Here is a 27,364-nt window from a genome sequence, read left to right on the forward strand (position 1 = left end):
CTGACCCGGACGGGCCGACGGCGAGTACGAGAGCAACTGGGCGGAATAAAATGGCGAAGGAAAGGAGGTCGCTCCGGCGCTTGTGGAGAGGAGGCTTTTCCATCCGAGGTCGAGGTCGGGGAGAATCCCCTAAACGTCGTCCGTCTGTCCGTCGAACGGCGAAGAGCTCACGTTGTTGCGTCGGTGGTGTGCGCGGCTCTCTGGGGCCGGCTTGCAGGAGATTCAGTGACCACGTGTTTCGAGGCGTCGAATATTTCGCCCTCGCGCTACCGTTTGCCAGCACCCTCGTTAGCTCAGACGGTAGATTGGTCCCTGTTTCGATCTCAGGACCTGGGCTAACTTTTCCGCAATGAAGGAAGCTTTCCTTTCTTAGAGATCCGTACGGATATCTTGGTGGCATCGTGCTACGAACGGGTCGTTGTGAATTTTCCTTTCTGAACACTTTCGTCCCCTTGGGGAATTGCGCAGAACCGATCTGCAATGTTCTACACAGTGGTGTACATTTAACGCCTGCTTCTTCCCTCTGCCAAATTGCCGAACGTGAGGTTTCGGGCCCAATCATGAAGGTTCACACGCATCCCCTCTCTTCATGATCTTTCATCACTATTTTCTCGCTTCCTCTCGTCCTTCCCTAGCAAGGTATATCTGCATAATCACGATCCTCAACCTATATTATGTGCACTGCGCACTGTACTTCTCCAAATGATCTTCAGTTTACCCAGCATGCATTATCGATTCCAATTTATGCAGGTGAACTTCCTAATTTCGTTGCGTTAGGCCCAGGCCCGTTTATTTCTCTTAATGTCGGTTGGAATTTGATCACAGCAGTCCAGATCCAACATAACTAACTAACTAACATGGCATTATGTTGCGTTATCCGCAACAAGCTGGTTGGGGCAGAAACCCGGCAAGCACTAGTCACACGAACGTCAACGTCTCCTTCCACGCTGGCACAGAGCTGCAGCCGCTATGCTCCGGTACATATACCATAGATCCGAACTGGGTTAGATCAAATCTTCGCTGTCTCTCGACTACGTAGCGATCTAATTGTCCCGTACACTTGTTTGTTCGTTCCACGCTTACATCAAATATCCTATGTAACATGATTCGGGTTTTTTTCTCAAAACACCGACCATCACAATTTTTTTTCGGGATGACCACTCACAAAAGCGTGGATTCCCCGAATTGGAATGGGCGAAAGGACGATTTGTCATACACCTGCGGCACAGATCAAGCTATCGAACATTTCCCACCCTTTCGTTTCACTCACGACACTCTGCACCACCGTTTATGCATCAGCATTAGGCTTCACGTACTCGAGTCCCGTTGTAGGAGCGAAGATTCTTGAAGGATGGTTGTACACTCTTGATCAGGTCCTGGTTAAAAGATGACTGTATCCAGAGAAGTCAACAAAAATGAACGGTTTCCAGGCTATATCTAGCACTTTAAGAGGGACCTGCTTATCACTGCATGTTTCGATGGCGAAAGATAACTAAGGCGTCCGTAATTGAAGTCGGCAGGTCTCTGCGACCATTTGGAAACTTTTTTTTTTCTGGGCATATTTGTGCTTGTGCACAACAAGCGCTTCCTCTATTCGCAACTTCCGCCAATGAACGGTTGCAAACTGGCCGTGCGCCTCTGGCTGTGCTTACTAACCTATCCCTTGTACCTAACGAGTCATGCGAGGAAGGCAATGGCAAACTCGAGTACAAAAGGAAGCCAAGTATGTTACACCAAGTTAGGTTCTCTCCGAACAGTATTCTTACAAAATAAATAGCAGGAAAACGTTCAGCTCCAGTTGGGTCGTAATCAGTTTTCACTGACATCCTTCAATGTAGCCATACGTCGCAGGTCTGGATCTCTTCTTCATGTCTCGTTACAGACTCTCTTCATAGAAAGTTAGATGATTCCAGCTTACGAATACACCCTATTCCATTATGTCCCGCTTTTCAATGCTGCTAGGACGCACTGGGAACTACGTTCTTGATAAAGTCCCGGTTAAATGCTGGCTATATTCAGGAAAGAGACGAAAAAGGTCCGCTTTCCTGGCTATATAACTAGAGTTTTAAGCGTAACCCCCTTAAGGGTGATATTAGAAGAAAAAAAGTTAACTTAGGCGAATTACAATCGATCACAAATGCAATTGCTTATACGAAACAGCTGCATGTGAACGCGTGCGATGTATGCGGGTTTCTGCACTTCCCACGTATTGTATTTACGCGTATGCTGAAGACTATACTTACAATAATACATGTGGTTTTACGTGTCATAACCACGATATGATGATGCGGCGCATCGTATAGGGGAGAGCTGTGGGAATTTCGAACATTGGTGTTCACTCAAGTGCCCTGGCCCCGCAATGTACGCTCGTCTGTCGCATTTCGCCTCCAAATCGAAACCACGACCTTCGCTTCGGGTCAGCAGCCGTAACTGCTGTAAAGAGCGTGTTTAAAACTTACTAGAAGAAAAAAAAAGGTTTCCTACTTGTTTTAACTCGCGCGTTGCGAGATTACACTGGCCTGAAGCTGTAAGCCATAAAAGGTGATGAAAAGGCGATGTTTTTCGTTCTCTTTTTTATTGAGAGTGACATAAATCAGATACCGACTTTCAAGAACGAGAAAAAGTTGTTAGTTCGTCTTGCAGGACAATTTAAGAGCCATGCGGTGAGTGACAGAACAGCTTTCAGTCCAGGACACTGTCCTTTGAGATAAATTTACGCGGTCGTTGTTGGGAACCAATACGTTTCGACGTTCAAACATCATTATGGGGTTCGTTGGAGAGACTGCTTTTCGAAAGAGTAACAACACGGTTCACAACGTGACACGAGCCACGCAGACGGAATTCGTCTCACTCCACATACAACATCGAAAACGCACAACATCGCACTTTTCTACAAGCCGATAACTCACACCTGGGCCGAACCTTTGAAAAAAAAAAACAGAAAAATCATAAACGACCAAATATGGAGAGTCCGTGTGACGTCTATTCAACAGCGTTTCATACAAAAACAAAATTGAAAACTGGGCCTGTGCAGAATGACACTTCGCGTGCGTCGGCACGAGCGCTCGTTGGCAGACGACAAAAAGAGAGGCAGACGACAAACAATGTCTACCCGTCTGCGGTACGTCTTTGCGGGTCACGAGACTTTTTTTCATTATTGTCGTGTCTCTCGTCGATGACAAAGCACAAGCGGTGCAGGAAGTGACGTGCGCTCGCGACCGAATCGCCCTCCGTTGTGAGCTTCTATTTATTTCCGGATTAGCGTATACACGCCAACCACGCACCGCGGGAGTCTACAGGCGCGCTTCGGGATACCTTTATGACCCCCTCTACGACAGGAGCCATGTAATATGCGGAAGGTGCCAAGGAAATACTCGCTACCGTCGCCGCTGTAGCCCCCTCGGCAATCTTTTGAGTTATGCGCGCCATGCAGCGGTAGCCGCTTAGAGACGTGCGTGCCTCGTCTCGGGTCGTAAATAAGGTGATTCGCTCGCGTGCCTACAGGGTGTGTTCGCAGTGTGGGTTTGGCGGATGTGTTTAGTTATAACGTATACGTGCGTGATTTGTGACGCTTCCGCACGTGGTGTCGTAGGGTGTGAGATGAAAGAAGGGCAGAAATATAACGACCATGTCTATAAACTATAGGTTTCTCTTTCCATTTCTTTTTTTTTCTTTGTTACGCAAGCTGCTTGTCCCTTTTCCCGTAGCTTTCGGTTGGACGTATTGTAATTTTCGCACCATTTGAGTGAGCTCTCTGGCAGCCGCTATTTCCGAGGCCGTGTCGACTTTCAAGTTCACGGTCACGTGCATCACAGAGTCGTGTCATGTGTGTTTATGGTGGTCAATGGATTTCCTGTCGGCGCTATTATTACCCCCCCCCCCCCACACACACACCCTGTTTTGGTGAGGTACACAGCAAAACGGAGATTATTTTATGGGATTGCCTTGTTTAGCATCTTAAGACTAAATAATCAGAATAAAATAGATGCTTTTGGTGAAATGTTTCAGTCTCATATCAAGCACAAAGTACACAGAATATTATTATTCGCATTTTTTTTTCTCGTTCCATCAGCTCACCTTGAAATAGAGTCAACGAGCAGTCTAAAAAGTGACGCGCATGCCCTGTTGCAGCATAACAACTCAACCTCAATGCACGTCTGAACTAACCAAATATAAACACGATACCGTAGTAGTAATGAGCGATAACCTGTAGTTTATCTGCATGCTTGTGAGACAAGTATCACAACGTACGGACATAAGTACACTGCCGCAGGGCATCTATCGTCATTCGATACACTAAAGGGACCAACATGAATCCACAGGGTGGAAACTGAACATACTACAAGCAAATGGTACTGCTACGTGTGGGTTACGGAAAGCAGCTGTACGGCACACAAGTAACGCTGTATCTAAGTATCTGGCCAGTCAATAAAGCTGTGCCAATAACTTAATGCATCAATTATTAAGCGTCCAGCGCAGGCCATGTCTGCATGTTCCTTGTACTTTCGTGTTTGTGCGCATTTGCTTCTGTAAAAAACATCTGTTGCACCTACAGTGCGGCACTTGAAATCTATTTCTTTGAGTGCGTAATGATCTGCCGTGACATCTTGGAAAACTTTCACGTTACGCGTGGGCATTTCTTCCGTGCGAATATCGGTCTTGTAACTTTATCTGTTCAGTTGATAATTGTTTGTATTGAAAAACTGCGACTTTCCGTGTGCCCATGTGAATTTTCCCGTGTGCCTATATTCGCATAGTTTTGTGTGTGTTCTTTACTTTGCGATGACTATTGCCCAAGAGAAGAGGAGTAGTCGACGCCACACACTGGCACCAACTTCTCCTGATATGCGTTTCGTTTAAAGAAGAAAAACAACAATAGAACGCGACGACTCAATACTGCGTGTATCTGTGCATGGACTCTCTCCCCGCGTGTGCGCGATTTAACACGTCATGCCCAGACAAGACCAATGGCGTGGCAGGCACTCGTTTACATCCTTATATTGGTATAGTCACCCCCTATCTGCGCATTAAACATTCCTATGCGCGTGCAGATTCAACGCGCAATACTCAGATAGGCCCAATGGAGCGGTAGCTTCCCGTCATATACACGTAATCACCTCCGGAGGCCCGCCCGAAGCGACAGTTCGGCCGGCGCGGCCAGCAGGTCCCGTGGGTGGAAGAGAGAAATAAAGGAGGCGCGCGTTTTCGAAAGACGCGGAAGTAGTAGCCCTTCGTTCAACCACCGTTGCTTCTTCGGCGCCGCCGCAGGCAACGCGGAGGAGAAGCACGGCACAGGAGGGCAGGTCGGTCCAGCTGTCTCGCGCCGTTTGCTTCCAGCAGCCCTGCCAGTACCCTGCCAGGATCCCAAGTGCGCCCGCTGTGCTTGAGAAGCGCAAGTCAAACGCGGCCTACACAAACACGCGCGCCATGGTCGGCGGGATAAGAAGCCCCTCTTCCTTTAACTCCGCTGATGGACGACGACCGCGAAACGCTTCGACGATGCGTGGCAGCATGGACGGCCCGAACTGATCGCGGAAAATAGATCTCGCGCACCGACCGTTTTGAGACGTTTTATACGCGCTTAGGTAAACGTCTTGTTCTGTCCTGACTGTGTTCGCGAGCTTTGGAGCTACAAAAGTATGGCGTGTGAGAAACGCGACGTGGCTGCATTTCAAATGGCGAATGATTGAAGAGTGAGAGACAACCAGGACGATATAAGGAAGGCACACGGGGAAAGAAGTCACTAAGTTTCAATTAGTCACCACGCAACTTCACCAACCTGCGGCACTCGTCAACACATTTCGCATATCGAATTCGTAGCGGAGTGTGTCCTCTATTTACGTTTTATATGCGTCTTCTAAACGTTTCGTTCCAAACATTTGCCCGCCGCAAGCTTCAGAAGCACGATGCACAAGAAAGGCTGTCATAAACATCATGCAGCAATATTTTTCGACGCGGGAGAGAGAAAAGGACGAAATAAATATCTTGAATAATGGCTGGTCGTTACTTCCATATTTTTTTCTCTATCTTGAAGCTGCCAAACAAAGTAACGTAGCTGTATTAAGTATCAACCTGTTTAGCATACTTCAGAAAATTACTAGTAAGAAAATGGGGAAGGGAAAAACAGGACACATTTGGAAACACAGTCTATACCTGTTCTGCGCCGCGCATGACTCGCAGTTTTCTATAAGCTTTCGATACAACCCCCCTGTGAGTATTTCTAAGCACGCGTCGCACTTCACGCTAGAACGCTGATGTATTTGTGGGGGTTTAACGGCTCAATACACGTTAGATTGCTCCACTCTACAACTGTTGATACCGAGTTGCTATTCATAATGAGCAAGAAATGGAGGAGGAAAACATGCCGGCTTCCTTTTATGCGTCATTGTTATACACCAAAAGAAATTTAGTGATAACAAAATTATAAACATGCTCCGCTGATAAAGCACGCACTAATAAATATTTTGTAGTGACTGGGCAGCTCCTCCTTCATCGCGCGCTAATTACTTCGACCGCGTGATCAACCAGTCTGCGACTGCCTTGGCATTGCCATAAAAACCGTCCCTGTAAAACTTGCGACTCCATTGTTTTTCTTATTCAAGCGCTTCACTAAAGGCCACAGGGAACGTTCATTAATTCAACGTCCAGGAGAAAGCACAGGAAAGTTAACGAGACCAAGGTAGTTAGTCGCTCGTTATGGAAATGGTGTTGTTGGGAGCTCTCATTTCGCAATTATGCCGCAGACGGTCGCGAAGCGATCGAGCATATATAGCTTCGCAAAGACTGAGCTTGACTCCACTACCTTCCACTTGCTCTCTCTATCTCTTTCTCTCTCCCCACATCTCTTTCTTTCTATTGCTCGGTTCTGCTAGAGCACCGCAAGCAGTCCCGCACGTGGATAGACCTGCAGGAAACCACTGATGTTGCTTGCTGGGCCTCTTATTATTGTGCGGCCGCGGTGAAGCGAAGGGGGGAAAGGGTTACGTTTCCTTGCCGGAACGTGGAGCTCCTGCCTGGCCAACTCGCATGGTGACGTTGAACGATGAAAAGAAAACGAAAACGACTCATTAGCATAGCGCGCTTTTGCACGATCGACCTCTGGCTTTGAAAACGTTCGTTCAACTCTCTGGGAACACGCAGCGCCAGCATCGCGCGCCCTCGTGCGTCACTTTTTCTTCCTTTCTTTTTTAGCCTTGCATTCCTCTCTGTTCGCTGACTATACTTTCACTAAAAGAAACTGCGCTGTAAAAAACGTGAGGCGACGTCTTTGCCGAGAGGGGCTTCCAGAAACAGGGAAACCCATCATGGTTTAAGAAACGCCGAAGTATGCAGTATCCGGTTTTGGATGACTTCGCATTTGTTTCCGCGTCGACAAGCTCGCGTGCACGCCTCATCTTCCAGGAGCGGATCGTCTCTCTATCAGTTTCTGCGATCATCTGTAAGCGTATAGTTTAGCTAATACCGCTATCCGTCAAGTAGCGCCGCTTTCCGGCATTCCCTTTTACAGAGTGTAGGTAGACGAGTACTGCGCAAATATCTATACTGGCATTTTGTATTTTTTTCTTTAGTTGTAGGATATTCTTTACGATTCGTCAAGTTTATCGCTGGCATTCGCTGTTGGGACAATATACGCACGTAGTATAGGAACTCGAGGAACACGAATGAGACAGATTATTACAAAATGTGGTCTCATGGGAATAAGCCTAACCCACGTCTAGAACAATAGAAATATTGCGGAGTGGGTATACAATGAACACAGCGAGAGCCGAAGTGCTCGTGAACTGGCTTTAACGATGACTGTTAGAACAATTCAACATCCTGCATGCATGTGGATAGCCTGCATTACTGATGAAAGAGATCGCAGGATCCATTCCACAGATTCAGCAAAGTACGTGAACTGCCCGAAACTCGCCTCATTGAAACGCGCAGTGGTGATGGGGAGGTTACGTTGAACTCACCTCTTTTCACGAGAGCATACCGTGTCAAAGATCCAGATGCCGTTATCCTCCTGAGATCCCGAAGAAAGGCGAGCTCCGTAGGTTACCGCTGTATCAGAATTGGTGGGTCGTCGTGGTATAACCCAAGTTCACGTATCCGCTCGTGTCCATCAATCGGCGGGATACCCACTGTCTCTCCACGAAGAGCTTCTCCTATGGTCTCCGCATTTAGCGGTAGTACGAAACTGGCAGACCAATTTTCTTTCACCTTTACAACTGCTAACTCATTCAGCCCCTTGGCGGCATATACCACGTGGCCAGCATCGCACGAGATGTAAAAGGGACGTGACCAAAGTTCCGCGCCGCAGTATCAACACAGTGTAGACGCAAGTGTCTGGTTCGCACACACACACCCGCGCACACCAGCGCCGAGCCCACACGTGATCTGGACTCTTGCACGGTCTGCACTCCGTGTTTACAACCCGTGTCGTTGACTCGCTGAACTTTCGTCCGCACTCGCCGTCCCACTCTCCCCTCCTCTTCTAGTTAGGTAAGAAACCCACTGCGCCTTCCCATTGGAAGACCTCCTTTTCGAATCTCGAAATTCTCTCCTCTATATTCATCACACGCCCTTAGCTCAGTACTCTCTCCCTCTATTCCTTCGTATCCTCGTGTCCAGCATCTTACAAGTGCAAAGTGCCCGTTATACGCGATTCCTCTTTCCCAGCGATGCACTCTCTCTCGAACGCTTTCTCTATACCGTTGCTCCACGTTAGCGAGGCATTCTTGAGAGAGAAGGTTGGCGGTGACGTTTAACCTTCAGCAACTCCCTCCAAATCCAAGAGACGTCGGCAACACTGTTGCCCTTACAACGGATCATCCCCCGTCAAGTATAAAACGACTCAAACGCGCACGCAAGCGCAAAAAGAAACTGAAGCCATCGAAACAAATGCCACCTCCTCGAACCTTTTTCCGACTGTTCTCGGAGGTGCCCCCTCCCCCTTTTCTTTCTTTTCTCCTCCTTTCCACACCTGACCTCTGCAGCTCCACCCATTGCATTGTGTCTCATGAAGTACTGCACCGCACCTACCGTTACGCAGTGCGCTCCCTTCGCCTTCAACACCCACTCCCTCTCTATCTCACGCTCAGTTCTAAGTCTATTCCCCTCCCATGCGAACCATGTCCTTCCGCTGAGCACTGTATAACGTTGTTTATTACCTGTTACGGTATACGCCGGCGTTGCCTCCTCCCAAAAACCTCGGATGGGGGAGGCAGCTCCGAGGTGAAGGTCTCGGGTTCGGCGCCGGGTTCATTGATCGCTCCGCGCGCCGTATACCGTGACCCCATTCCCGTAAATTTGGGGATTTGCTCAATTCGGCGCTTTTCCGCGATCACGTAACATAACCGAGCCACCGCTCCTCTCAAAAAAATATCTCTTGATTTTCTTTAACTTGTCTTTCACTTCTTTCCATCCCGTGCGTACTATCGCCAACCGCCTGTCACCGAGCGGATGATGACAGCTAGCTGCCGCAGCGTAACATGCACCTTCCGTCTTCTCACTGTGGTTGAAAAGCTTGTTCGACGAAAGCAGCCACCGATAAAACTTGCAGCAAAGAGAAATAAATAAAAGAGGGAAAGAAAATCTACAGGACACCATCAATCGGGGAGACTTTTTATACGAGCTTCTCTTTTTTTTTTTAGTTCCTTCTACTTGTACGAGCAGATCAGAGCGACCACCTTTGAGCTCTCTAAACGATGTAAGAACTACGCCACAAACGGCTACGCTATAAAAAGTGAAAACAGCCAAGTTCAAGGGTACGCGCAGGCTGCGTAAAGTGGCGGCGGGACCTTTCTTAGAAGCAGTGTACACAGTCAGTGAGCGCAACGGACAATGAATACACAACGAACGATCAAAAAGCAAAAAAAAATACAGTCATCATGCGGTGTAAGGGAGCAAAAGCGAAGCGCTCGTCTTTTGTCAACTACCCTTGAAAGTGCCGCCCAGCGAAGATAAAGTAAGAAATATGTATCCGCAATAAAAAAAAATGCGCCGTAACGTAGGAAAAAGAAGAGAACGCGAAATGCTATACTTTTCAAGTTCAAGCATTTTTTTCCCCTTCAGAATGAAACCCCTCGAATTCACGTTTTTTAACGTACTTTATCCTTTAACTATTTTTATCCGCGGCTTACGGTTGGAGAAAACGCTACGGGCTCCCAGTGCCAGAACTTAAAAATAATTTAGAAATAAAAATACAATGGAGCACCCAGAAAACCAACACGCAGAATCGCAAATGTAAAGGAAAAAAAAAAGATAGAGAAGGCATTTGGGGATCGGTCGCCTCGTTGTCGGGGTCGAGGTTCACCCCAACCTTCACCTCTCCCCTAGACAAAACTCTTAGGGGACGCTGGACAAAAGAGGGGTATTGAGGGGGAAGGGGAGTTTAAACTTAGGTGCCGTTGTGACGAAGCTCCCTTCCCCGCTCTCCCTTCTCTCCCTCGCACCCATAGTGTCTATAAAGAGGCGACAGTGTCGGTGACGGCAGCGGTCTCTTCAACCAGAGTGAGGAACGTATATATCTAGACTTACAATATTCGAACGCTCCCCTTGCGTTTGGGTGTGTGGCCCGACTAGTATTCAGCGTTACCTGCCACGCCAGACGAGCAAACAGTGGCTCGCTAATAGGTTCACGCTTGGAGAGGTGAGTGAGCTGGCACACACAAACGAAGATTCGATTGCGAGGAACGGGAAGGCATGCATGGCTATAGAGGCAGGTCCGCTCTCGACGATGACATGCAGTACACCCGCTATTCGCTTCTCTCTCTTTCTCTCTCTCACTGAAGAAGGACCCCACAGAGTCCCAATTCACCTTTGAACGAGTTCTTCAACCTTTCGACCGCGACGCATAGCAGCGCGCTCAATGGGACTGCTGTAACCTGCGCGGCGGAGGGAGAGTTTTCCGTCGCCGCTCGAACTTGTGCCTTCTGCAGTGTTGGTGGGCGGCTACAGGACGAAGGGATTTGATCCCAGAGCGTTGCGATTACAGCGACGACGAAAGGTGTACCAAGAAAGAAAAAGCCACGACGAACTGAATATTGAAGTCCAATAAGGATCACCGCGGCACTGGTTTGGTGAAGCTCGCTTTCCTGCGTAGGTCACGAGAAATCTGCAATTATATAACCATGCCGATGCAGCGTTTTGGGATGAAACACGGCAGTATGAAAAAAAAAAGAAAATTGGATGCAAAATCAATGCAGTAACATAAAGGGCAGGGGTTTGCTACTTCAAGTCAGAGCAGTCTATGTGAAGACAAAACCGCACAGAAAAAAAATCAACAGGATAAAGCAGGCGTCTACTGGAACTAAAGGTCGGGAAACAGTGCTCAACACATTGTAATGGAATGCCAAGATATTAACCATACAAGACCTCTCAAAGGCCGTGGCATCTTCCTGAGGCTCCGGTTTCAAGGCGAATGGAAGTGTTCACTTGTCAGTGGTTGACGTACACACGAGACGTTTACGGTACTGCCGAAAAAAATAAAATAAAAAAACAGGGGAGAGATTGATTCATAAAATCGGAGTCATACAGACGTGTCGAGAGCAGTACAATGTAGAAAGAGGGTTTAATTAAAACAACCAGAAATATGTGGGAGAGTGAGAGAGTCCAATAAAAAAAACAAAACACCCACCGAACCAGTGCATCTGCTGATAACTTGAAGCGCCGCTATGCGTAACTGCATGCTTTGCGAGGATGAATTCCCAACCATATCAAAAAACGCGCAGCCAACTTAATGATGATTGATTGATTGATATGTGGGGTTTAACGTCCCAAAACCACTATATGATTATGAGAGACGCCGTAGTGGAGGGCTCCGGAAATTTAGACCACCTGGGGTTCTTTAACGTGCACCCAAATCTGAGCACACGGGCCTACAACATTTCCGCCTCCATCGGAAATGCAGCCGCCGATCCAACTTAATGATTAGAGAATGTGGTAGACTAGATGGAGATATAGATTTATTTGTACAAAGGCAAAGCGGTCGTCTTGAGCCTGTGGTAGAATGAGGCAATGTCGATGAGGTCACCATTATGACACTGTGATTGTCGTAATGTCTCCGGCAGATCACTTAGACACCTTCACTGGCAAAACGTTGCCTCCAGCAACATTTTTTTTTTTTAGTCTCACGGACTGTTCATCTTTTAACACCTCCACCCTTTCGTGTCTCGTTTCAACGAGAATTTGCGTATAATATTGCACGCACGCAGAACGCGAATTGTGTGCTTCTCACGGTCGAACCACGCTTGACAGAACTACACATGACGTGTAACAATGGAACAAACATCGAAAGGAACAACGCAGACATTATTCATCCCCAAATTTCTTCCCAGCAGCCCTTCCTTAAGCACGCATTCCTTCCCTCCTCATATATTCCTCACGTCGACCTTCAAGTACTCTCCCACCTGTCGGGCATTCTTCTACACAGCCATGAGTTCCTTTTTCTGCCCCCCCCCCCCCCACCTTCCATCTCTCGTACACTCCCCTTTGATTTTCCCGTTCCGTTCCCTACGCGCCTCCGGTTGCGAATGCTGCAATCTCATCGGCTTTCACTTCCGCGTCGTTTACGCAGAGATTCCCCCAAAAGAAACCACCGGGGTTGGAGCCCCATTCTCCCGCCCCTTCCCTATCAAAAAAGGGCACAGCTCTCCCACGATCGCGGTATACGGCGAAGGTCAAGGTTCGTGAGGGGACGAACGCCTATCTACCTCGGCTTCGGAGCAACAGAAACGGGGGAACGGAGAAAAAAAAAAGACCCCGCATTCGTCGGTTGTGTACAGCTCAAAGGGTGTGCACCCAGGGTCGACGAACTTGAACTTGGGGTGAAAGGGCAAGGAGAAAACGGACACCTCTGGCTCTCTTTCGTGTGTATTGTGTACCGCAGTAGCGCTCTCTCCTCTCTCTCTCTCTCTCTCTCTTTTTCTTTTGTCAGGGTGTGTATATGTATCCTTCCGGAAATTACATCCCGGCTGTGTGTTCACAATCGCACTAGTGCAACAAAATGTCGTTCCGCGTTTCACCTCTCCCCTTTTCCTGCACGTATGTTTTTTTTTGTTGTTGTTGTCTTCCTCGCTTTAAACGCTATACTGCCGGAAATAGTCTTACGGAAATGACAATGTCAGGAACGGAGACTGTTTTTCCCAGAGAATGATGCTTCTGAGAATGCGCTATAAGAACTGATACCCAGCACCCAGCGGTATATTATTAGCCCTCTCGATAGCGCGCGAAGATAAGTTTTCTTACCGTTCTTGATCTTAACCTCCTCATTTATCGCTGATGGTTGTTCACATTAGTGCGGGAAAACACTAACCCTAAATAAATATCAGTAACGGAGGGCTGTCAATGGCGTTTTAATAACTCTTCTCCCTAACACCTTTACTGCATTAAACAGCGACGAGTTGCAACAATAACGTAGTTATCTTGTCCGCACTTTTGTTTGGTTGATCGAAAAATTGAGTGCCTGATTGTGTTTAATGTCACCGATTGTAAGGGTCAATAAATGGATTAAAAGGACACCAGGGTGACTTAGGGTTAATTGTGTCATATATAGATTCATAAAGACAAACTGTAATTTAAGGGTGCTGGCTGTATTTTTCACTAATATATGGTGACTGACAAAGCTGAAAAACGAACCCGTACCCCTGTGCACAGTGCTTGTGACGTAAGTAGCAGAGCCTCCTCTCTCTCTATTAGCGGCTATCGTGTATAAGCAAGAGCTTATCAGTCTAGCAAGCTTGCGCCCCACCAAGACGTCGTTAGAGCTGAGACCCTTGTTCTGAAACCTATCTGTCTACCAGCTGTCTTTCTGTGAGACCTATAAATTGAGCATTTCGCCAGCGGACGTTAAATACACGGCCGGCTATTACGAAACCGATTTGATATATCTGTTGAGTCAGCGGAAGAGTGATTGCTATCGATGTGGATCTCTTCCTGTATGCATTCACTCTACGGACGCAAGGGTGAGCCAAAGCTTTAGCCGCGGCAGAGCCGTTTTCTCGAGAACCGCAGATGGCTGGCTCCTTTCACCACCTCGCCTGAGCTATCGCACACACATTGCATAAACGAGAAGATTAAATCTCTGACCGTAAAAAGATGCGTCTCCTTCGGAAAGCTATCGCAGAGAGCATGAAGGACAGAACATTATACTTCGTTATTGCAAAATGTACGAGCAGAAAAGGTCAGTTAGAACGTGAAAGAATCGCGCAACCATTGTCGGGAAATCGGAAAAAAAGAAAGAAAGAAGGAAGGAAAGAAAGAAAGAGAAATAAATAAACAAAGATATAAATAAGTACATGCAAGTGTGTTCAGGCCACTACCTTCGCAGGTCGTAGATTTCGGAAGAAACGGGAGGAGTGGAGGGGCACTTTCGCGGTTTGCCCTTCAATTTCCGGGTTCCCAGAAACATCACGCGCGGGAGATAATTTGTGACGTGCTGAGGTGGGGAGGGCGCGGCCGATTGTTAACGTGACGGGAAGGTGGAAAGCCGAGCAGGCAATATTTAGAACAAATCGGTGTCAAATAATAATAAACAGAAAAAGAGGGAAAGATGGAAAAACGTGAAAGGAGAGAAGAAAAAAGAACTCTAACAGGAACAGGGCTACGGTGAACAGGGAGACGGGAAGCAAGTGGAAACACCTTCTCCCCGACCAGACACGGCGGATGCCATTCCCATCGGTTCAACCCCTCCTCCCCTTCAGCCTCTCCCAATATCCTTCTCCCCCATTCCCGCGACCATGACCCTCGTTGGTTTACGGTTACGCTTGCCCGTGTGCGCTTGACTTTCAGGATTATCTTCGCCAGTTACGAGGGCATCTCTTTATGTTTGCAGTATACGTGAACGTTAAGCGTAGTTTTCTCGCGGTCTTCTTCGCAGCCCTGACTTCAGAAGCAGTTGGCCCGAAGTTCCGGAAGTGATTACTGGGAAAGATGCCGCTTCCGGTTGGCTGCACCGCACCCCCTGTAAGTGGAGGCCGTGTTCTCGAAGTGGTTGAAACAGTTTTGGTTTTGACTGTTTAGACCACACGCACCGGCTGTTTCGCGAATCTCGTCTTGTCGTAGAACGAAGGCGATTTGGAGTCCACAATTTATGGTTTCCCGTCGGGTCTTTATTTAGAAAAGCGGCGTCGGTCATGACGTCTTCGTTGCTTCGATGCCTGTAAGTGTCTACAGTTCTTAAGTAGTGCGAAGTCATTACACTTATACCAAAGATAAACTGGCCGATTCAAGTTCAAGTTCAAGCTATACCTAGCCCGCCCGACGATTTGTAGGAGGCGCTGTGCACTTCTATTTTTGTTTTGAAATACGGCGTGTTGTTCTGGTCCGATATCTATAGTTTATTTGTTTCCTTACTTGTTTCTACGGGCAGATGGTTTAGGTAGCATTACCTTCGTGTTTAGTTTAGGAACGCTGCCGTAGTTTACTTGCGCACGAAAGACATGAGAAGGAAGGGCGGGTCATGACTTCGTGAGGTAAACTGAATGATATTGCGTAAAACCACAGAGGTGACGTTTCTCGTGTTCCTCCCCGATGCCATTACGGAGAATGATGAACGTTATGTTTACCCTCGTATATCTCCTTTCTCTCTCTCTCTCTCTTCAGATGAATCTGCACAGTGAGTGTGGCGACTCGTGTAACCCTTAGTGCAGGGGGCAAGAGTGGTCCTTTGAGCCAGCGCTGTATTCACGTATCACGCAACCTTTTAACGCTGCGCGATGTCATCGATTTTTCCGACAAACTTCGGCTGTATATAGCTCCTGTCTGCCTCGACTGCTACGAGTGGCGCTCTGTAAATTTTGCGAAGGTCAGGCGACTTTCAACTGTCTGTATACGACTGAAATGCATCCGCGACAGTCCACTTCCGGATACGGAATTCACAGCGCGTTACACACGGCAGGAGTGCGAATGAGTGTTGAAGTTACTATGGAAACAACCTTACATAAACCGTTCTGTAGATCAAACAACACAGCGTGACAATGAGAGTTAATAGACTTCTCGTTTCACATCCAGCCCCTTCTCTCGAAAACCTTCACATGCGTACACACAGAAACAGCTTGTCCTAACCATGGAATGGGTTAGCGTTCTTAACCAGCTGCTCTGCTCTCCCAAAATGGTTGCGCACTCATCTCTTATGTCCTCTTCACGGCCACCCGAAGCTTCCTGGTACGCCTACGCTCGCAACCATATATGTCTCGAGTAGCCTCAGCGACAGCTGTCTGATCGAGTTAAAAAAAAAAATACTAGTAAAACGGGACTCATTGCCTTCTCAGAACCGCCAACCATGCCGCTCTGATCTGGTGATCCTTGCGACGTCACCATCGTCAGGGTCGCTCGAGCTTTAGCACGTCGTGCGGGAGGTCGCGCCGCGTAATATGCATACGTGTAAGGTCGCGCTTCGAACAACGGAGCGGCGGCCTTCGAAGCGACCGTCAAGGAACGCGGCTTCGCTGAAAGAGAAAGCGTGAGCTGCCGTGATCGTTCTCTTTGGCTTTTTTTTTTTTCCCGCGTATACCACGACCTCCCCCTTCCAACTCGGAATCCGCTCCGCGTTCAGCCAGGACGACCGCTTATGACTTCTCGTCGCGCGTGCGCAGCAGGATGCGTACCGTCCTTCCGGAAGACAGTCGACCCACGCCGCTCTCACTCCGCAACTTGTCAAGTCACGGCGAAGCCCCCCCTTTTCCTGGCGCTACACGTCTTGTAGCTGTTGTTGTTGTTGTTGTTGTTGTTGTTGTTGTTGTTGTTGTTGTTGTTGTTGTTGTTGTTGTTGTTGTTGTTGTTGTGGCTATGCGTTGATTTGGATTCGTCTGCAACCCGCGTTCGCATACTGGCTTGTATAGAGGAGGACCTCACTCTTCGGTGAATATGGTTAAGTTCGACGTTGAAAGAGACGACGAAGCACGACGCGACGGTCAGTCTTGACCGTCGTGATAGAGAGGACGCGACGTCTGCGCGAGACAGTAATAATAAGAATAATAAAAACGCTATTAAGTGACGGACACCTGCGACCCGACGCACGTGAACACGCGTCACCAAGTCACCTTCATGGCCAGCCAACCACGTTCCTTCGAGAGAGAGAGAGAGAAAGAGAGAGAGAGAGAGCGTTTGCGCTGAAGGCTGAGGTCGCAAACGCGCCAAGTAATCGATTTTATATCTATTAATTTCATCAGTTCTCTTGGGGTGAGTGTATGGGAGGTCTGCAACGGCGTTGAGGTCTGACAATTAAAGGGTGTACGCGCGTGCTTTTATAACTACAACTACAAATCAGAATACATTCGCATACGCTACGAAAAAAAAAAAAGTTCTCAGCCCAAAACAGTAACTTCTGGCGTTTAACGTGTCAGAACCACGGCACAGTTCTGAGGCATGTCGTAGTTTATGAATACGGAAATTGCGTCTAACTGGTGTTCTTTAACGTGACCCCGACGCGGCGCATCATCGTTTCACCTCGGTTAAAGTGCGAACGCCATGGCTGGAAACAAAACCAGAACTTTCGGTTTGCGGTCACAACACGGACGTTGAAGTCGAAAGTTTTCATTAGTGGGGGGGAGGGGGGGGTTTCTACAAACCAATCAGGACCACACTGTGCCTGTTAAACCATTGTTAAACCGACGTGTTCGCTATTGCCACAAATTCACCATTTCGTGTAGTCACGTGCGAGCTGTGCGGAAACTGCACATACAACTCTCATTTACTTAAAGCTGTTCGTCTCCCCTGCACGTCATCGAGCTGATGTAATCATGCGAACTAATTATCAGTGCCACACAAACGTGCATATCTCCTCTTCATTCTTATGTTGCAACCAAAAGTAAATAGAGCTTTTTTTTTCTTATTTATAAATCGTTAACTAATCGCCACATGCACCGCCGTAAAGCACGTATCTGCTATCTCGCAAGTGTGTTTTTCATGTACAACGTAATGTGCAAAGCTCAAATTACAAAAACAAAAACAAAAAACACAGCCTGATATACTTACAGAAATTTCGAAATGTTCGAGAGGCGGAGAGAAGGAGAGTACACTACAGACTACGAACGTTGTCGTGTACGACTCAGCGAGCTCAGGCCTATGTTAATTGTAATTATCCCGTTCGTTAAGTTCACCCCTTTCGCGCATGCGCAGTTTCGCCTACACAAACACACTCTCTCTCTCCCTCTTTGACTGAGCCCAAAAGCAAATGAATAAATAAGAGGAACCGGAAGAGTTAACAGCGTTCCAGTGAGGAGGCCGCGCCGTATAATTGGCGGACGCTGCGCTAATCACTGGTGGCGGCACCTACGAGCTGAAACGAGAAATACTTGTCGGGCAGGCTTTTCTGCCGGGCTTATATTATAGCCCATCGAATGTTACGCTCATAGACACAAAACGAAAAGAAGACAAAAAAGTAGATGAACTTCTATAAATAGCTCGCCGGAGAAAAAAAAAAAAACGCGAGCACTGTTGGAAAACGGAAATCGTCGCAGTATATGCGCAGTGGCTTCACTACAGATCGCTCGAAGACCTCGTTCATATGTGTGCGCAGAGTTCGAATGCGAATGGTTCCCTATAGAATTATCTCCGCAAACGATTCAGATAGGGTCTCAGAGGAAACAACCTGTCGAGTTAGAGTGTCGACTTTGCGATGGCAGTTGCAGTTTCCGATGGCGATGACACACGCACACACAAACATACATACATACATACATACATACATACATACATACATACATACATACATACATACATACATACATACATACATACATACATACATACATACATACATACATACATACATTACGTTAAGTCCCCACATGTAAGCGAACACCGAAGGACAATGCTCTTCCCGTTTCTCCTCCGGTCTGTTAGTTTTCTCGCACGGCTGCGTTTTGTTTGTTTTGTCTTCGCACTCCTATCAGTACTTCCCTGCCTCTTTCTCCGAAATAGGTTAGCAAACCAGCAGTTTCTCTTCCGGCAAATCTGTCAGCATTTCCATCATGTGCCGATTTCTCTCTAACACACCAAACTGTCATGGACAAACGCTTGTGAACAAGACCGGGATTCCACGGCGTTGCTTTCGAACCAGCAGTCACGAGCATCACTACCACTATGTCACCATAGCTGATCCACTGATTAAACCTTTCTTCGGTCTGTCTTTTATCTCCCTCCGTCTTGATGGCCACGGCAATGCTCCGACGGTAGCGCAGAAAGTTCGATCGAGTCGAACGAAGTTCGAGTTAAACGAAGCTCCCGTTCGACTTCGATCGCGTTGCGATATACGCTCCCTCCTACGCTATTTTCCATGACCTCCAGGGCCCCACAGCGGCCGTGGTTGGTGACTCGGAAGAACACACACAACCTTTCGGAGTGCGGAAAACAGGAGCGGTGCGCTATGCGGCCCGCGAAGAGGCGCATTGGTCGGTCTCTTCACTACATAATACAGCGCGCGCGCCGCGAACGGCGGGGGGTGCATAGCGGAGCGCGGAAGAGGGGGTGGGCGAGGCGAGGCCGTGTAACGGGGCGCCGGCAAAAAGGTTTTCCCGGCCGTCGACCTTGCACGCAACCTGTTGCGGCGGCGGCGCCGTCATAGTCGTGAAGCTTCCGCCAAGTGACGTCGCCGTGCGCTTTCATTCTGTCACGATACGCGTGTTTTTGCTTACTTCTTTCGAAGCCACACGTCGCCGCGGGGGTGAGCGCGGAAGAGGTATCCGAGGAGTACACGTCGCAATAAGTGCCGGTCTATCACGCGTCGTGCACTCGCGTCATCCTTTCGCGGAGGTAGAAGATGCGAGCGGGGATGCCTAACAAGCTGCGAATCTTTCGGCGTTGTAACGGTCGCCTTCAAGTATACGGAGTAGGTGGTCTGCTACTGAACATATTAGCATGAACAAAGTAACGATCGCAAAAGAGAGAGAGAGAGAGAGAGAGAGAGAGACGTAAACGGGTGTCCTTCGTCTTTTCCTTGTAAGATTGTTGGTTTGCGCAGTTGAGATGTGTAAGTTCAGGCGCCACCGAGTTAGCCCGAAATTCTACGTTAAACATACTGGCACTGATCGCTTGTGGTCGTGGGTTCGATTACAGGCAGCAACGTTGAATCCACATTTTTACGAGATATCCTATGATTACGTTTTCACAACTGAGTTCGATTCTTACGTGATCACTCCCTGCGCTCACTGTCGACATTTAGTCAATTTTTTTTCTTTTTTTTCCCTCATCAGCTGAAGTATTCTCTAGCTCTAAACACCTACGTGACATGCCAGTATATTAACTTTAGGCACGCTACTTGAAAGCGAGTTTCCAGCAAACGCTTCGAAGTTTTGGATGAGCAAAATACACATACTCCATGTTTGATTCATTGTAAATCGCATGTAAAACGACGAACAAAAATAAGGCACATTATGGTCAAAACACGTACGACGTCATAGACGTGCGAGTGTCAGTGGATAGTTTGCTACGTGAAACATTGTGCGCAACCGTTATTTCTTAGCCACTTTCTAACATAGCTATATTAATCCGATTTGCCGCTATGTAAGGAAGTAGCAAGGGTAAAGCGCCAGTGTGCTTTAAAGTATTTTGCATCAATACCATAACGTATTACTATGATTAGGACAGCTAAGTGATTTTACTGACTTACAATTAACACAAACAAAGCTTTTTTTTCTACCGGAGACGAGTAAGGCACCTTATCTGAGCTCCTGCGCAATAGGAATCGCTTGACTGCCCCTTCCTCTACATGCATTCGAGATGCAAACGCGGTTATATGGCATACCTTAACGTATTCCTGGCTGCACACAGGCGTAAGAAGATATTCAACATTTGACTGATCAGTGCAAACGAGGATGCAGGCAGAGCTTGGTGTATAGACGCATTCAACGCACTCTCTGCATCTTCACCTCCCCCCCCCCCACACACACACACACGCGCGCAAAACTGCACAATAACACATACACATTAGGCACGGATGCCACCGGGCAACCGGCATGTGCTTGCACAATATCCACTCAAGGAAAACCAAAACTACAGCTCCTCGCGACGAAAGTGGAGGTTATATGTATGAACGCGATGCGTCGTGAAGACGGGATGTTCCGCAGCGCCGCACCGCGGCGGGCCGGCGCAGCGTGTGAAGTCGTGCACGGCGCGATAGCATCGCGTGCGTAACGATGCCATAAAACGCCATACGCTTTCTAATCAATCACCTTGATTACACGCGCCCACATATGGCTGGCGGCAGCCTATCCTTGCCTCAGAGAGCCTTTCCCCTTCTCCGATATAAACCTGTTCTGCACGTACTTCTCTCGCCTCAAGGAGCAGAGACTGTAGGTATTGCTGCGTATATATATATATATATATATATATATATATATATATATATATATATATATATATATATATATCAGCGTGTGTACTGTCGGATAGTATGATATTGATTTTTTACGCAGTGTCTCTCTCCGTCTCTCCTTCGCTCTCTTTTAAGATGTATACACGTGAGCAGGCATCACAAGGAGCACCAGGCGCTAAGACGCTGGCATTGAACACGTAATCTTTTGTTCTTTCTTTTTCTTTCTTTATCTACGCGAGTCCTGGATCACGAAGAGATTAGCAACATTGACAACGAGCTGCACGGAATAGAGAGAAAGAATGAACGAAAGGAGAGCGAGGGCTGAAGGGGTGTTCATCGAGACGGGAGCCGACGTTGTGATTGCTTAGGATGAAACGGATATTTGTCAGGATTAACTGAAGGGTGGGGGGGGGGGGGGCACTTGATCATTGGTGCCAGAGGTCATCCCTACCGGAATACGCGCTCGTTTCGCTTTGTTGTTGTCGCTGCAGTTTGGGGGGCTATAATACTATCACCGCTGCGGCCCGTTATAGATACTTATGGCGGCAAGATTTTAATCTGTCTATCTTTCGGGTTGACCAGACATTTGTAGAAAGTCATGCATATTTTTTTTTTTTTTTTGCGCTGTGGTTCCACTGGCTTTTTGTGTACAGGGAAGCAAACCGGCTGCCAATAAGCTGGTCAACCTCCCATGCCGTTATTTTCCTCCTATTCTCCTTCCTTGAAAGCGTTATGTGGCGAGAGCGCGGAGTGACAGCGTTCTTTTCATTTTGACGAAAGAGCGAGATTGTGGAGATCCTAAAGCACGTCAAAAAAACATGGCCCACTACGCTTTTCACAGCATACGTGTAAAATTTTACGTACGTAGATAATCACTTTCACGTAGAATTACGAAAATCAATGCAAATTGTGCGCAGCAACGCGAGACCACAATCGCAGACTTATTAAGTTGAAATATACAATCAGTGCAGATAACGTTATAAGCATCACATTACCTTTTAAACTAGTAAAGAAATGGGGCTTTGATTTTAAACTTATCATGATTATTCTGTATCCCATAAACATGGTGCGAAACGTTCAAGTGCGGCATGATTGCAAGCAAATATCGCAAGAGTCAGCATATTTCCGTTTTAATGTACAAGGCTTAAGGTTGTCTTGCAAGCAACAAAGCTAAATGAAAAACCTGTCACTATGTAAGTTTTCAAGGTCACGTATTGGCAAGGTCACGTGATGACTCTGATACGCAGTTCTAAGCCTGCGTTCACCACCTATCAAAATAAAAGAATATAAATGGCGGTGGCTAGGCAGAAAAAACAAAGCGGGATATCTGCACTTCCACTGGCGTAGAACGGGGGTTCGAACCCCCTCCCCACCTTGCAATTTTTTATGGTGCATGTGTATACATACGCGCATAATAAGTAATGCATGCACGAACGTGTATACCTGAATAATAAATAATTGAACCCCCCCCCCCCCCCCCCACACACACACACCGCCCACACCTCATAAAAAGAAACACTCTGGGTATACGCTACAGTAGTGCGTGCATCTTTTAGATAGGATTAAGTTGCTCAAGATTATAGCTTCAGTAACCGCGAAACAAACTCAATAACAGCAAGGGCTCGCTCTATAGCATTATGAATGACCAACGCAGAAGCTGGAGACTAGAATCCACAGATTCCAAGTCATAATCCCCAAAGCCATGCCAACTCGATGTTGGTGGACTATTTCGGCTCGACTCCGACCATTTCGAGCACTCCAACGCAAGTGCAATGCTAAGTTAACGGACGTTCTTGTGTCTATTCCGTAGGAGCACGTTGTGGAAAGAATGATAGAACACAGAACATTTCGTACCAGGCATTACAGAACAAAACAGCTATACCGAGTATACGCGATTGGTCAGCAGGTTGGAATGGGGAAATTCTGAAGCGCGATTAAGCCACTCTTAATCTCACTTCAACGACAAAAGCTTCATGTAAATTGTGCTCAGCATTTTAGCACTAAAGAGATACACGTAGAAACGTTTTAACAAAAAGCATATGTTTTCACCAAGCCTTCTCCTGTCACGCGCTTTGAGATACCCCTTGACTACATATATACCAAGTGGTGTAATGCGAAGCACGCGATTCAATTGTACAACCTCGTAGTTCTTGACTACACATTCATCATGGACTCGTCCTCCTTGTTGTACTGCATTACATTCTTTAGGCGTGCGAGAGCAAATGGCTATTGTCATTGGCTTCACGTGTAAGAAGTTACTTGTACAGTAATACTTCCCACTATGGCATATAATGTTTCACTACGAGGCAGCCTCTGGCGGAATCGACGAACAGTTGGCCCCTACAGAACTTTTATATCAAGCACTTTCAGAAGGAAATGGAATTGTTTTTACATGACTGCCAGGAGATGTCAGCATAGTTGCTAACGATTTCACGGATGATACGTCCCTGTAAGCCCGAGGGAAACCATGAACTAGGTAACCTTGTCAAGAACACATGCTGCAAGAGGTCTTGGCTCGCCTGCTCGCCCACCACGACGCCTATAGTTCACGAGAACTAACCGAGTGCCCCATATTGCAGTCGCCAAAGACTTGACAATTATTGGTTGAAGCCACAAACTGCACGCAAAGATCTCGCATTGTGACGCAACATTGCTGTGTGGCCTCCGCATAGGGGTGGCTTTTCCGAAGGCCTACACTATGCTATCAATCTCGGACGTCAAGACACCACCACCTATGATTCCTGCAACTCCGAGGTGTCTACAGAACATGAGTTACGTTTTCGTAATCCTTTTAACATCGAAGCTCACACTTTTTAGACTTTAAGAAAACCTATTATAGACCGTGATTTTCAAATTACCACACCATTAAGAGCAAGTCAACACTTTGTGTGGCCTGATTTCAAAATTACGCGAGGATTGCCGCAGTTTTTGAAAGCGGCTGGTCTCAGTGTGCGATATTGTATACGTAAAGGACCGGTCCACGTGATCGCACAAATAGTAACTAACTCTCCGAAGCTTCATTTTCATCGCTCGATCGCCTTGCCCCTGAGCGGGGTAGCAAACCAGACGCGCATCTTATCGACTGCCCTGTGGCTTCTCTCGGCCGTTCGCGAAAGAACAGTTGTGCTTTCATTTAGCCACCATACGAGTTCCGACCAAAGCATTCACAAGTAAATTGTTCATGAACACCATCGAGGCGGTCAGCTTCCCTCACAGAACCACTCTGGCATTCTTTCTGTAAATAATAGGCAATTGGTTCGATTCCCAGCTGCACGTCGGTCAATGCTCCGTTCGAAAAAACTAGTGCACACAGGAGCCCGTCAAGAAAACCAGCTTATGGCATTCTTAGACCCTACATTGTTTTGCTGCTTAGTGACACAAAAGCATTTCTTCTGAGAGTAATAAAAAATCAGGAGACACTCCAACGCGCAGGCTTTTAAGTATGTGCGCAAGAACAAGTAGTGATCAAAACTGATCGGAAGCGATAGGGTTACACAGTTGCACATGCACAATTAGGAAACCTTCTTAATTATTATTAGGTATACATGTATAACCGATTAGAAAAGTAGCCATAAGTATCATTCAGGGGAGGAAGTCTGATCCCATTTTAAGTACGTTCGTGCAATGATGTTTGTATGTGTACTCGTATCATGAAGAAGATGCGTATAACAAACACGCACAATGTATACAGAAAAATGAAAAAAAATTTAGTACGGGTATGGCTTGAAACTCCAAGCCCCTCCCATTGGCTAAGCAACAACAGCCGAACCTAGAAATTAATGAAGTGTACCTAATGACTAGAATCTATCCCCATGCACAACACGGGTGCCTGAGAAGTCGGCCGCGCCGCCCACTCACCTCGGCTTTCCTGTATGTCCCGGGTCACACACTGCTCGCTGAACACGGCGTGCGTCGTTCCTGTTTCCGCTCCGTTACGGCAGCGGTCGTTCAACTGTTCCGACAGTATATCCAAAATATGCGAACCACCACAATTCACCGGGATGATCAAGGTCAAAAATACACTTTCACTGTTTTCCCACAACGCCCTTATAGCGCGCGCACTTTCAACAACGAATCGTCTCCGGAGCATCCATTTCCATTTGATGAACTTTGTTTTTTTCTTCTTCCGTGCGGTTATCTTCAGAGAGGGGGACCGAAAGGTACGCCCTTCTTTTTCACCTTCTTGAAGGTTGTGGCCGTGTCTAGCCGACGGCGGTTCATGCTGACGCCGAGGGCTTAGGGACCACGGGCATCGTCACTGCACGGGTCCACAACTCGGGCTCGGAGCCCTTCACTCGGTACCCAACGACGGACGGGTGGTACCAGAGGCTGTACCAGTACGGGAAGTGTGAATTACGCACGAAAGGCGTGATGTTTATAAATAAGTGAGATCTCGCGCAAGCCCAGTCCTCCTTGGCGCTTTTCAAAAGCCTCCACGAACGAAGATCACTGTTTCACCATACAGTACGGCAAAACCACTCCTGGGCCGGGGAGTGCACTCCTTCTGGAACCTGTACAGTTCCTTCTCAACAACCAATCAGCAACCACTCCTTTTCGTGCTCTTGTTCAAGCCAATAGAACTACTCACTAAGGCGAACTTAATGCTCCAAGACGGTTTCGTTTTTTTCTTGAAGCCTTCAAACGCACCTTGACTGGAGCTTCGGGCGTTCAGTGACGCGTACGAATTGAACTCCGACAAGGGAGCACTCGGTATTGTCGCAGTTCACATCCTTAAAAAAATCGACGGCGAAGCGTCAAGCCGGCGTCGTACGGAGAAAGCTAGCTTTTGTTTTCTGATGAAGGTGAAAACTGCCCGCACCACAACAAACACGGGAGAGCGAGCGAACGAAGAAACTTCGTCAAGCGCGCCAGCCACGGTAGATGACGACCGACGGGTCACGTTCCGTGAGGACACCGGCGAACACGGGCACCCGTCGGGATCCTCCGACCTCAACGCGTTGACCGCAGTCACGCGGCGTCGTCCAACACCACAGCACACCCGAGAACGCACAGCCACGATCTTGTTCCGAGAAAGCTCTAGCAGCGCGAAGGGGAGTCCTCGCCAGAAGAGGGATGCCGGGTGCGGAAGAGTTACGTCGGGACGCAACGCAACAACGTGCTCCGAAAAGAAGCGTTTCGCCGGGCACACACGCGGGGACGGGTTGCAGCGACCCCCCTCGTTCGGAAAAGTTGCGTTTGTTACGCCTCCAGCGGGCGCTGAGGCCGACTAAGCGGACAGGTTGCGGCGGCGAAAAAAGCGCGGCAGGTTGCAGGAGAGGGTAGTCCGGAGGTCCCGCTCTACCGCCGTTGCTTCTTCCCCCCTCTTCCGCCACTCTCTCTCTCCCTCGTGAGTGGCGGAAGTGACCGCCGCCGAACTTGACCCCATTCCAGCGAGGGGTAGCAAGCGAGCGCACCCCCCTCACCGCCCCCTCTCTTCCTCTCTCGTTTCTAACGGAACTGGCTTTGCTCCGGCGGTACTAACCTCCTCTCCCAAGCAGGCCTGGCCTTCACGCTTCCCTCGCAGACTCTCCCCTCCCTCTCAGACAGCTCACACTCCCTTGACTGGCTTCGCGGTCAACGTCTGTTTCGCCCGCGGCCAAGTGCACGCACGCTGCGCGATTCTATGTAGCTAGAGCCTCCTCTCTTCTTTAACTGTCCTTTCAAAGTACTCGGGATGCAGCTTCCGATTTTTGCTTTCTGCGTTCGTTTCACGCATCGTTTCGTTACCCCTTTTTTTTGTTTCGCCCACATTGTCTTGTTGCAGTTCACCACTCTGCGGTGCAGTGAAGGCTGTCGCCGCTAGCGTAGCTCCCGACCCTGTACAGCGGCCACTGCATCATCCCCTCTCGGGTCATCGCGTTTCATCCGCCGCGCTCCATCATTTTCACTTCCTCCTGCGCGGGCACACCGCTACGCGTCGCCTGTGGTCGTACGAAAGAGCGCCTCCACGCATTAATGTGGAAGACCGCGATCCGTGCGGTGTTACTTTCCTTCATGAAAGGCCTACTCTTCGCTCACTTAGCTATCTTCTCGGCCCGCTGTTCTGGTATTCGGACACAGGAG

The 27,364-nt window shown here is 48.0% G+C and overlaps 1 protein-coding gene across 2 annotated transcripts in view; it reads right to left on the bottom strand.

Moving 5' to 3' along the window:
• Positions 1-27,364, bottom strand: part of Blimp-1 (PR domain zinc finger protein 1) — a 175,205-nt gene that overhangs the window by 120,560 nt on the left and 27,281 nt on the right. The window contains exon 1 of one of the 2 annotated variants that reach the window (XM_075895452.1): positions 25,160-26,515. The exons of the other annotated variant lie outside the window; for it this stretch is intronic. The gene's annotated coding sequence lies outside the window, so the exon portion shown is untranslated. Of the gene's footprint in view, positions 1-25,159; positions 26,516-27,364 lie in introns of those variants that run through there. 2 annotated transcript variants of the gene reach the window in all.

Source organism: Rhipicephalus microplus, chromosome 5, assembly GCF_043290135.1.
Source record: "Rhipicephalus microplus isolate Deutch F79 chromosome 5, USDA_Rmic, whole genome shotgun sequence".
Taxonomy (NCBI): domain Eukaryota; kingdom Metazoa; phylum Arthropoda; class Arachnida; order Ixodida; family Ixodidae; genus Rhipicephalus; species Rhipicephalus microplus.